The sequence below is a fragment of the Lagopus leucura genome, unplaced genomic scaffold (assembly GCF_019238085.1).
Source record: "Lagopus leucura isolate 7727_CA_CO unplaced genomic scaffold, USGS_WTPT01 Super-Scaffold_100047, whole genome shotgun sequence".
Taxonomy (NCBI): Eukaryota; Metazoa; Chordata; class Aves; order Galliformes; family Phasianidae; genus Lagopus; species Lagopus leucura.
In genome coordinates this window covers 458,808-470,860 of record NW_024962293.1, presented here as the reverse complement: position 1 = coordinate 470,860, position 12,053 = coordinate 458,808, and positions in this window count along the sequence as shown.

Genomic DNA, 12,053 nt, shown 5'->3' with positions numbered 1-12,053 from the left:
TGTGGTGTTTTGTAGTGTTATTTACATTTCTGAGAACACAGTGCTCCAGACGTTTGTGTGTGACCTGGTTACTCTGTTTGGGTTCCCTTTCCTGGCAGTTACACATCTGAAAACAGGCCTTCACACAATAACAGCACATACTGATTAGTGCAGTTCTGAAGAATTTCCACTTCATTTGTTTGATTCAACAGTGATCAGGAATGAATACTATTAGTTTTTGTATAAGCTCATTGCAAGGATCTCAGAAGCAATGGTTTGGGCACCCAATGGAAATGATGCATCCCAGTTTGTATGGCAGCAGTGCTGCAGTTTGTGCCTTAGGAATCCTGCTGCCCCCTAGGAGCTACTCTGTCCCCTGGGAATCCCTCTGTCCCCCAGGAGCCCAGCTGTGCAGCAGCTTCAGGCACTGAAGGGGCAACAACAGTTCTCACAAACTGCAGTGTGGGGTCTTATTTTCTCTCTCATGTTTTCTTTCAAACACTTCTCTGACACAAAACCCACAGAGAGAGTTCCGGGCAGTGTCTGCCCATATGAAAACAGACATTTTTCCATATCTTTTTATAGATTTGGTAATATTTAACTCAACGTGTACTAAAAAATGTATGGAGTACATAAAATTCACTATAAATGTCACCAAATGGGCCAATGGCTTTTTAACATCACTGCCACAAGGCTGCATTTTAACCTATTTCCTGTCTGGATCCATTCCAGTGGCAATTCCAGGAGGGGAATATATTTAGTCTATATTTACTCAGCCTGTTTAACTTTCTGTTAGTGTCTTTGGCTCATCCCGTGGCCGTGCTATTTTGGGATGATTTATACAATATTTACATTAAATTCTGCTAATATTTCCTTGCCTCTTGAAGTCGGATTACACTATTTACATCTCAAAGGCCTGAGCTGGAGGAATAGGCAGCTGTTTCAGCACCAGAGAGAACTGAGCACAGGGGAGGCTGCCAGCAACGAGCCCGTGTGTCTGAGATCCTTACGGAGGGGTTATTTAGAATGGAAGAAGTCCTTTCCAAAGGAAGGAGAGGCAGCAAGGTTGGTGCAGAGGGGTCAGACAACCACATTCACTGAGTTCTCATTTCCTGCAAATAATTTCTGGTGTGCTTTTCATAAATGGCAGCATCCTGATCTATACCATGGCAGGGCTGTACTGCTGGCAGTCTTCACACTGCTGTAGGAGCTGCCACAGCCACACGTGGCAGTGACATAAAGAAGGTCAGTGCAACCACAGCTGTGTGATCATGGCCCAGGTGCTTGCTCTGATGGTCTGACAGACCCAATGCAGTTTGGAAGTGAAGCTGACCTCCTTACTCTGGGAACCAAATGCTGAAAGATCACCTCTCCCATCGTGGAGGTGCCCTGCGTGAGCCCTGACCGTGATGGAATTAGGATGGCTCCTTTCTTAAGGACCCATCCAGGGCTCTCTAATTTATCTCTATTTCCCACATCTTATCTCCACACTGAGGAGATCTGCTTCTGTCCTGTGCAGGACTCCTCTACTATTTGCCTAGAAAAGGAAAATAGTTTGGGAAAACCTCAGTGCACAAGGTTTGCTTTTCTTGGGAAGTACTGACACCTCATTTTCATGGTCTTCTCTGGTGTCTTCCCTTTTCCTGCCATAATAATTAGATGCTGTGATACTCACCTGAGCTGTCACATTTCAATGGCATTAAGGCTGGATGAAAAGGTAGCAAAGAAAGAAAGAATGGCTGTAGATCGCATCCTTTATAGAACAGCAGAAGAGTCAGCTAAAGGGAATAAAATGAACATCGCATTCAAGCTGCTGAATATAGACTGCCTGCCTCCTTAGTTGCCCCAGGCCACCCAAAGTTCTCTTCATCCCCGGCTTCACAAGCCAGGCCTCAGTGAGGCTGTTGAGAGTATGCTGTGGCTCTCAAGAATCAAACAATTTTTGTCTCCAGCCTGTGGAATAAAATTAACTCTGTGGATCGGGGCTTCTGGGATAAGCGAAGTTAATGATGATGAAGTTGACCAATCAGAGCACAAACATCACACAGGAGGCCGCCTGGAAGAACTGTGTGATGCGTTGGGAGACTCAGAGGGCTCTAGGGGCTAAAACCAGTTCATAAATTCACCTTCAAACCAAAGTTTGGTTTCTGAGGAAAAAAACAAAAAGGTCAATCTTGGATTTATAGCAAAACAAAGACAATATCCAGTGGCACTTAGCTCAGCTGCAAAAAGGCATCAAAGTTATAAAACAAAACAATGCAACGACTCCTATTCTCTCCTTATATAGGAGCATTTACCTTTAGGAGCGGCCTGGGAGGAAGGAGATGAGCAGCTGGATGGGGCCGAGGCACAGCCTGCCTTCCTCTCGGATTCTGCAATGTTTGGCAGAACTAATGGTTCTTCTGCACTGATGGCACAATACAATGTAATGGTCCAGGGAAATAATCCAAACTGTGAAAACATTTGACAGCTGCTATTACCTAGAAAGGGAGAAAAAAGAAAGAGCCCTGATTAGCTGCAAGGCTCCAACTCTTGGAGTGTGAGTATTCCCAGGGATCCTGCAGGTCTTCATGCAGAGGGGGTGGTTCCAACAGGAGATCTTCATGGTTTGAAGCTCTGGAGGAAAAAAGCACTGCCCTGAAAGACAGCAAAACTTATGGTGGGTAAATGTATTTTCCTTTTACTCAATTCAGTTCATGCTTTAAGTCAAGGAATTGTCTACAGTTCATGAAAAAAAGCTTTTTAAGTCTTGCAGCCTTACTCACCCAGACAGGTAGTGGTCTGGAGGGGCATTCATTGTACTTTAAAAGCATCTTGTTTGCAGAGTTGCTCACCTCAATACTCAGAAAACCTTTAGCAGTAGTAAGAAAAGTGAACCTGGGTATAAATAATAGCTGTCATCCAGTGGGACTGCGTTGGCCTTGGGACAGATAACATAACCCAGAAGAAAAAAATGTGAAAATGAACAGAACCCAAGTGAGGGCTGGAGCAGAAGCTGTGGTTCTGGATGACCACAAAATAGCACAGCACCTCCCGACTTGGCCATGAGCACAGCAGTAAGCAGTGCACAGCTCAGAGCACAGCACTGGCGCTGATAGAACACCCCTGGCCCCTCCTCATTGCTGTGAAATACCCAAAAGCACAGTAAAAAAACAAATCAGCAAATGAATCAATTTTATTTTCTAAGAAACAGGGTGTGGGGCTGCTCTGACATGTTTCTAACCCGGACAGTTAAATAAATCAGTCTGGAGGATGGCATAATGGAACCTCTGAAGAACTGCAGGTGTGAGGCTGTAGCAGCTCATCAGCAGGTCCCACATCACAGCCTGTGCTGGCTGGGGCACTGATGATCCCACCCCAGGACCCTAGGGCTGATTTTGAGGTACCCAAAGGATACAAATTAAACTATCTCAATTGCACCTGCTTTGTAATCCCTCCTAAATTACAAGGGTGTGTTTATGCTTACATCAAACAAGGCACTAAACTGCTGCCAAATAACCCTGTCAAATGTTCTTTTTTTTTTTTTTTTAAAGGCCATAAACACAATGCAGAGTGTGAACACAAGCATCAGTTCCTGCATGTGGTGCTGCTGATAACGGTGGCAGAGGCTGTGATCCCAGGGCAGGCACGCGCCTCTGGAAACTATTCAGAGCAGTTGTATTTTTTATAAGCTTTCTTTTTCGTTTTGTTTTTGTTTCCAGCACATATAAGTATGGTAACAGGTGGGTTTGTTTTGAGGTTCCTCTTACCTGCTCACTGACAGCTCCCTGCCTTCCTTTGCTCCCATGCCAGGCTCCAAGAGCACCTATGCAGGAGTGCAAGCATCAGAGTTGGGATTTTGATACGTGGTACATAAGAGCAGAACCATGCCATTTTTCCTCCCATCTGAACCACTAACAAGTTAAAAAGAGATGGAGTTTAGGGATATGTATGGGATTGAGAGACATAGTTATCCCTCAGCATCCAAAGGAACTGTGCCTGTGAGCCACGTGTGGCCACTGGAAGTTCTGGTGCAAGTGTTTAAATAGTAAGAAAACTCTGATTTGATTTGGAAATTACTTAAGTGAGAAATGTTCAGTTTTTAGCCTGAAACACTGGGTTTTCATTTTTTTACAGCTACTCAAACACTTTTATTTTCTCTATTTCATTTTACAGCATTTTTAATCTCCCATCAAGCTAGCTGCAATGAATAAACCTGGATCACAAACCTGGAAGCACTTTTTCCCAAAGACTAAAAGTAAAGCCAAGGAGACACTAACTATAGGTTTTGTGCCTAAAATACCACTCACTGGTATATCATGGGTATTCCCATTCACACACATGGCTTTCTTCCCCATCCATCCAGCACACTCCTTACACACAGCTGTGTCCCACCAGCGTGCTTCCCTCTGAATGTCACTCCATGAGCAGTTCCATCATGTGAGCCCCTTCGTGTCCCCATCTGAGTGAGTGCCAGGGGCAGCAAAGGAGCATCCTATTTGTCTTCAGCAGGCTTAGCAGTGGACAAGCTCACAAGCCTAACCCAGAGCCCACTGTGTATGTATGAGAAGGGATGGGCCTTAAATGCTTATTTTTTTTAATACTGCTTTACACGTAAAATGTAAGATCCGTGAGAGTAACAGAGATCTTCACATCTGTAGCCAGCAGTGTGTTAGTGTATATCTTTTACAACTGCCCCCCTTCTATGAGCACATGTAAGCTTGCAAGCCAGGAAATAATAAAGAAGCAATTATTCATCTGAATATTTATACTTCTTCTGATATTATTCTCTGTATTTTTACTGAGCACAGCTGACTTTGGCCTGCCCAGTATTTGGAAGCTCTCCATCCTGAGATCTAATATCCAAAACAGGAAGCAGCTTTGACGGGCATAAGCAATAGTATAGGCAAACACAAAACATTGTAAACGTTTGGCTTTGGACCAGCTTTGTATGTGGTGGTGAAACATTTGGTATTCTGCTTAAGATGTCTGCAAGGAAACATCTGTGAGATTCTGCCGCAGATAACACAAAGTGTTTGATCCATCTGTGTACATCCAGAAAGCTTCATTCACCCAGGCCCGGCTGTGCACTGGAAAAGAACGTCATTGTTCCGGCATGAGAAGCCCAAGTGCTGCTTCTGTGTGCTCTGCCAAGAGGCAGTGACGCAGCACCAGGCTGACAAATGAGGACATGGGCAGTCCTGTGCCTTCCCTGCAGGTCATCGTCTGCACATCTCCATCCAACACTCCTCATCCCCATCTTCCAGGGCAACGCTGGTACTTTGTCTTCTCTTCTGCAAGGAGGCAGGTGGGTTGGTGAGCTGATGGTTGGACTAGATGATCTCAGTGGTCTTTTCCAACCTTAATGATTCTGTGAGACTTCTTCAGGGAAGAGCTCCGACCAGCTCTGTTTCTTGTAAGGCTTTCACAGTGGTGCATCTACACAGCGCGATGCCTGTGCCTGGTTTGCACGCTTCTGCTCACTGTTTGCACCAGTCCAATTGCACTGTGAACTAAAGCCTTATTGCACAGATGCCCCCCACCCCCCTGTGCCCAGGTCTGATCACAGAGCCCTTCAGCCCATACTGGAGAGTATGAGAGGCCACATCCCATCAGATGGCATGGGAGGTGTCTCGTGGCTGAATGTCCCATGCTGAGCACAGACAGCAGCTGCAAGGTATATTCTGGTTATTTCCAAACGTTATAAGGCACTGTACCCTAATGGATTTCTATTGCACTCTTAATATTTGGATTGCTGTCTGCTGGAAAAGTTTGACAGCGCTGTGTTCCTTTATAATTTAAAGCAAATTAGATGTTAGAGCAAACTGTCAGGAGAAATGGGAGAGTCTGCTGATTTCTTCAATGACTTCATGTTGAAGATACAGTTTTATGAGGCATAAGGTAATGGCTCAAGTAAACTGCAGTCAGTTCTTCAATTTTCTATACAGTGAGAAAGCCAGGAGAAACACTTGAGTGGAGCAGGCATTGCCAAGCTAATAATGCTGCTTTCAGTGTTGGTTAGTTGTGCCAAAAAAAAGCAGCGTTCACCAATTAGGTCACATATTCTTGTTTCCCAATTGTTTCATATGGGAAATTGTACTGTTACTTGCAACGTTTACTAGATGACTGTATTCCCTAAGCGTAAAGAATAACCAAGGGTCTGTTATGCAGTGTATTCTTCAAAACAAATTTCTGAAGATAACAAATACAGGAAATCAAATTCATATCAGGTAATTAAAAACAGTGATTAGAATTCAAGCTAAGTTTGTGAAATGTGTGACAACTGAGCAATGGAAAAATTGTCCGTTCCAGGAGAGCTTCACCTGCTGCATTCCTTCCACACACACGAGTGGTTATCGTTCTGTTAGGATAAATGAAGCCGTGTGTGATAGATGAACACTGCAAGTGTGTTCATTTTACGAGTAAAACTGTGAGAAGAAATCCTTCATGAATAAAGAAATCCATGCACTGGTGAAGGTGAGGTAAAATGAGTGTCCCTGTGCCAAACCATGACATTTTTATGGCAATTCTGCCTTTCCAAGCATCGTTCTCTCCCACCCTCTCTCTCTTTCTCTGAAGTTATTACCTACAAAAAAAACATTTCTGAGGAAAAAACAGCTTCCAAATTTCTGACAAATGAATATATGTCAGAGTTGAGGAGCTCCTTGTCCCTGCAAATCTGCCTGGATCTTCCATCACACCATGCCTCGTCCTTCTGCATCCTGGGATTGTCTTAGGCAGATGGAGCTCCTAAAAATCATATCACTAAATTTCATTTTGTAAAATCCTTGTCTCTGATCACATTTGGTTACTTCTTAAAGACATGCTGCAATTTAAACCCCGCTTCCTCTTCACTGAGCTTTGGCCGATCCCTCTAGGAAGAAGGTTAGCCCACCCTCCCCATCCCCTTGCCATTAGAAACGTATACATTTCTAATCACCAACCCAAATGCTGCAATTTGTTTTCTGTCCAACCACCCTCATTTTCTCTGAAATGGGAACTATTGATCTCTTATGTTTCACTTTAATCCAGGCACTTTATTGCTGAATACATATTCCTACATGCAGCGGTCAGGTCCTTCTCTCCGAAGTAGCTGTGCTTGCTTTCTAGATACAAATAAACAAAAGAGTTCTTCACATTTGAAATAAGATTTTGTTCTTTCTTTTTTTTCCCTTCATGTTCAGAAGTCTGATCTTTGAGTTTGAGGTGAATGCAGGCAGTGCACAGCACACCAGCAGTGCTTTACCTGAGCTGGTATTCCCAGTAATGCTCAGAGCAGGATTAATTAGCAAGGCTGAACAGCGTGAAGGTGATACAGCGATAGGAGTGCTGTTGCCTCACACAGCACATCCTCTTCCTGTCATATGAATTATTTACTAAAGCCATTTACTACTTAGACTGTAAGCTTTCTTTGTCATCTTTCACTAATGATTTTGTAGTGGTTGGCCCAACGGAGGATATATGGTGGGGCTGGGAATTCTGCTGCCAAATTTATCTGTGTGGCTCCAAAAGCACATCTTTAAACATAACAGAAAACAAATCCTGTTGTGTTAAGTAAACAAAGGGATGACTAAAGCCATAGGAATATGTTTTAACTCAAAACACAAATATTTGCCCTTTCCTATATAGCATTTTTAATAAGGTAGCAGAAATGAATGGGTCGTCCTGCCCCGCTGTCACTGCAGCACATGGCAGCCCGTGCTTTTTGCACATAAGGTTTGTGACAGAGGGGGTGCTCTGCCAGCCCTGCTGTGGTGAAGGGAAGAAGGAGCACAGGAGTCATCTTGAGCCCTCCCAGTGTCGTGACACAGAGTTTTCCATCTCTGGAAACAGATTCAAGGTCTCAAGGAGGTTAAAAGCAAAGGCTGCAGTAATGGATGGGTTGATTTTTATGGCTACGTGGAAGCAGAAAACAGGAAACTGGAAAGAAGGTGCAACCTCTGAACAAGTTGCATAAAGTCTCGGCGAGGCGTTGTCTCTGTGCATCGTGGGCATGTTCTGTGCCACTGATTGCTGCAGTGACATTTGGAACAAACTGGCTAAGAAACACATGAACTCCTGTAGCAAATTTGAGGGTATTGTTTCTCTCTGACAAAATCTGACTGGAGAAAATGGCACGCTGTAACAATCTCATTTTGGAGTTTCCTGACTAACTCCACAAGAAGTGGCCCAACTCCTACCACAGACGCAGGCTTGGCAATAATAACCTCCTTGGCACTGAACACTGAGATTCTGGCTTGCAGCTCAGAGCAAGGATCTGAGTATGTGCTTCCACATCCAGAGAACGTCAGGGCTTGGACGCTCTCCTCTTGCAGCCTCTGCACCCACTGCTCACGCCGTGGTGCAGTTCAGCCCCTGAAGTGTTGGTTTGACAAATGAAACTGTTTCTTGACATGAAAAGAGCTAAAGATCTCGCTGTCTTCATTATCCCATTCTCTTTTTAATTTTTTCCAATAGCGATAACAAGGAGGAGAAGCAGGAATGCCTCACAGCTGCGGAAAGGCTTTGTGCTGGAGGCTGGAAGCCTTCCTCCTCCTCTGCTGCCTTCCCTTGGGGCTCAGCAGCAGTGCCCCAGTAAACACACAGCTCCTGCCCAGCGGGCTCCAGCTCCAGCCCAGCACACAGTTAATGGATTCTTTCTCTGTGAAAGCCAGAGGGAAGTTCAAAAATAGAATGGTGACAGAGATAGCAGAAAAATACATCTTGAGATGGAGCATGGTATTTTTCCAATTTGTTGACTGTTGCTCTAGAGCACGGAAGGTTGTGTGTGATGAGCATCCTCCTCTCGCACCCGCAGCCCAAGCGCAGCAGCATTCTGGCAGCGGGCAGCACGCAGTCTGACTGGGGCACCCGAGGTGGGAAAGCGAGACGGGAAGTGCCAGCCAGAAACAAACCTTCGCTTTTGTTCTTTAATTTAAAATAATAATAATAATAATAATTTAAAAAAAAAAAAAAACAAAAAAAACTTGTAATGAGGCTGACGTTCACACCGAGGCCTCAGCAGCAACCCGAGGAGGCCCGCAGGCTGCCCACCGCCGCGGGCACGGCGCTGCGGGCTGAGCGTGGCGCTGGGGACACCTAGAGGACGGGCCGTGCCTCGCCGCGCACGGCGCACAGGGCTGCAGCTGCCAGCTCCGCCGATTTCTCAGTGATGTAACGGCAGGGAACACTGAAAAACACCGAGAACTCTCCCCTGAGGCAACTCGGGGCTCTCATCATCCTGCAGCCCTCGCTGCAGTTTCAGGCGTCGTTAACTAATAGCACAAGCTATACTGATGTCATTAACTAATAGCATAAGCTATACTGCTGCAAGCAGAGGGTTAAAGAGTGAAATCTGCTACTGAGCACTGTGATGGACTTACCAGAAGGCTGCATTTGGGGAACCTGACCCTGTTCCCAGAGTGCCAGGTGCAACGCAGCGCATACTCTGCTGTTGTGCTGTGGGAACATTCCCTGCCCTCCCTCTGGCCGCTGGCAGCACCAGGCCCTGGAAGCAGTGCGCAATCAGAATTACGACTACAGCTGCAGCTATGGTGAATGGATGCCTGCTGTCTGCAGCCCTACTGAGAGGCGAGATGCAGGCGTTAAGGAGAGCACACAGAGAAGGTGTGAGGAGAAGCTCAGAGCCCTGCTTCGCTCAGCCTCATGGTTCCTGGCAGCTCTGGCTCCTCACGTTGGCTCCTGCATGTCTTGGCAGGAACCAAATGCTCAGAGGCAGAGCTGCCCTCGGGCTTTTCCACCGTGTTACTCCCCACTGTGCCATGTGGCCGTGAGTGCTTTCATGTTCATTGCTTTTTTTCCCCCCTAAGAAAGTAGATCCGTTGTTTCTCTGTGATTTTCCCCTTTGAAATGGCAAGACAGCAACAAAGTCTAGCAGGCAGAGTCAGCCTGGCGCAATGCTTCCATGGGAAACAGTAAACTGCAGTGCTCAGAGAAATTATGAAATCTTTACTGGTAGGATTAACAGCCTACTTACTCTGGAGCCAACCAGCAGAGATTTATAATGCTGTAAAATAACCTAATTCTATTTTAAATGACTTTGAAACCTAAATGCCATGAACTGTCTTTAAACCCAAAGGGCTGATCTGACTTTTTAAGAAGAGATTATACTTTGTAAGGCCAAAATTAAATGCTGTTGACTCAAGCATTTAACAAATATTTGTGAAGAATAGCAAGGAGAAGGATTCCTGGAATTGTTTCCACTGGAAAGAGAAATTGATGATAGTCTCCATCTCCTCGCTGCAGCCTGGGTTGGTACAAGGGATGTGCATACAACAGGTACAAATAGCTGTTGGGCATCTTCTGCAGCAACCCAAGTGCTTCTCCCCTCTGTGCCCCAGTACCTCTGTACTATTTGTTGTCTCTTTCTTTCACTCAAAGAGCGCTGAGGCCAAATCAATGCCTGGACCAGGAGTGCTCCCAGTGGGCTTCCCAGCAAAACTCAGTGCTTGCTGCACTTCTGGCTGCAGTCATTAAAAAGAGGCTGGTAATTTCTCCATCACCGAGCCTGACAGAAGTGGGTAGCACTGCTACTTTGACGAAGCTTTCTATAAATTCTGTGAATAAGAATTCTGACATTTAAATACAGTATTTGCAGGATGGAACTTTTAACCAAACATGCTGGCTGAACTGCAGAACATCCAGTTGTTCTTTGCTTATTGCACTGAACAACTAAAGTTGGATTATCAAAGTCGGGCATCTGAGTAAGACTGCACTGGTTCAAGTGAAACGTTTGCTCAGTTCTTACTTGTTCTGTTCAAAAGGACGTGTGATCTTTTCAGACGCTGATTCAGAAATGAGTGTGTGTGTCCTCTGGTTTAATTAGTCACATGGACTGATCAGCTCACCAGGGGAACACAGCTGCAGGCGGGCTGCAGCCTCAAGGATGAGCTGTAAGAGCAGCACAAAACTGGAGGGACGGTCATTGGGAATGAGGTGCTTCATGAAGTGTGGGACACATTGCCAGCTGGATGGGAGGCCCTCAGCTTCCAAACCTGTATAGCCAGCCCACTGGCCAGCTCTGTCTATGGACTGCTCACTGCTCCTGGATACAAGGCAGCGTTATCTCAAGGTTACTCACCCAGCTATTTGTTTCTGCCTGTGGGCGCTATCTCAGCCTATGGAACCGAGTGGCTTTGTTTTTTTCCTACCCCTGTTGATAAGAGCCAACAGATGTCAGTGCAGCCCGACTAACAAGGGCTTCTGCTGCTGGGGCTGCGCTGTGCAAGAGCATCCCTGTGTGCGGGGGGGAGGGGGAGAGGGGTGAGGGGAGAGCATCGCTGAGAACAGTGTTGGTGTGTTAGGGGAGGCTGGAGAGGCTCTCACTGCTAAAAATATCCAGCCGAGTATTTTTAAAAACACATTCGAGGGCTCTTATAAACACACGGGCTTTTGTTGACAGAACAAGGCTGCTCATTTATGTTGTGTATTATCCTTGAAAACCCGCACTGTTTGTGTAGGGAGTCCCAAGACAACCCTTGCTCTCTGGAGGTGTCACAATGATCCCAACAACAAATGGGACAGAGGGCATGTCAGTAAGATTGCTGGTTAAGAAATGGAAACAAACTGCTTAATCAGAATATTGATTTGCTGTTTTCATGCGGCTTTGTGGCCCAGCTCAGGGCACCCCACACACAACAGGTGACCCCAGGGGTGTGAATGAAGCCAGTGAGAGCAGCGCAGGGGGGGTAATTCATCAGGTGTTTGTGAATGGAAGGAATTTTACAACGTGCCCTATTCTTTTGAAATCAGAAAAAAAATTTCAGGTGACATCTCTAAGACCCAACAAACCACTTACAGGGAACAGCACACACGGTAAAAAAAAAAGGGGGGGGGGGAAATATGCTTTGGTATGCCTGAAGCAAACGCAAAGCACGATGCTGAAAACAACTAAACATCCAAAAACACAAACAAGAGGAAAGGTAGCAAGTTTTATTGTATTCAGTGGAGTGAAAAGCTTGTACTTTGGAGTTTGGATGGTGACAGTGGCTGGTTCTGTGCCCAGTGAACCCTACCTGTCGGTGAGCATTCCACCCCCCCAGCACAGGCTGTTGCCACTGCAGAAGGACAGCTGAATGAGAGCCTTCTGAAGCCTG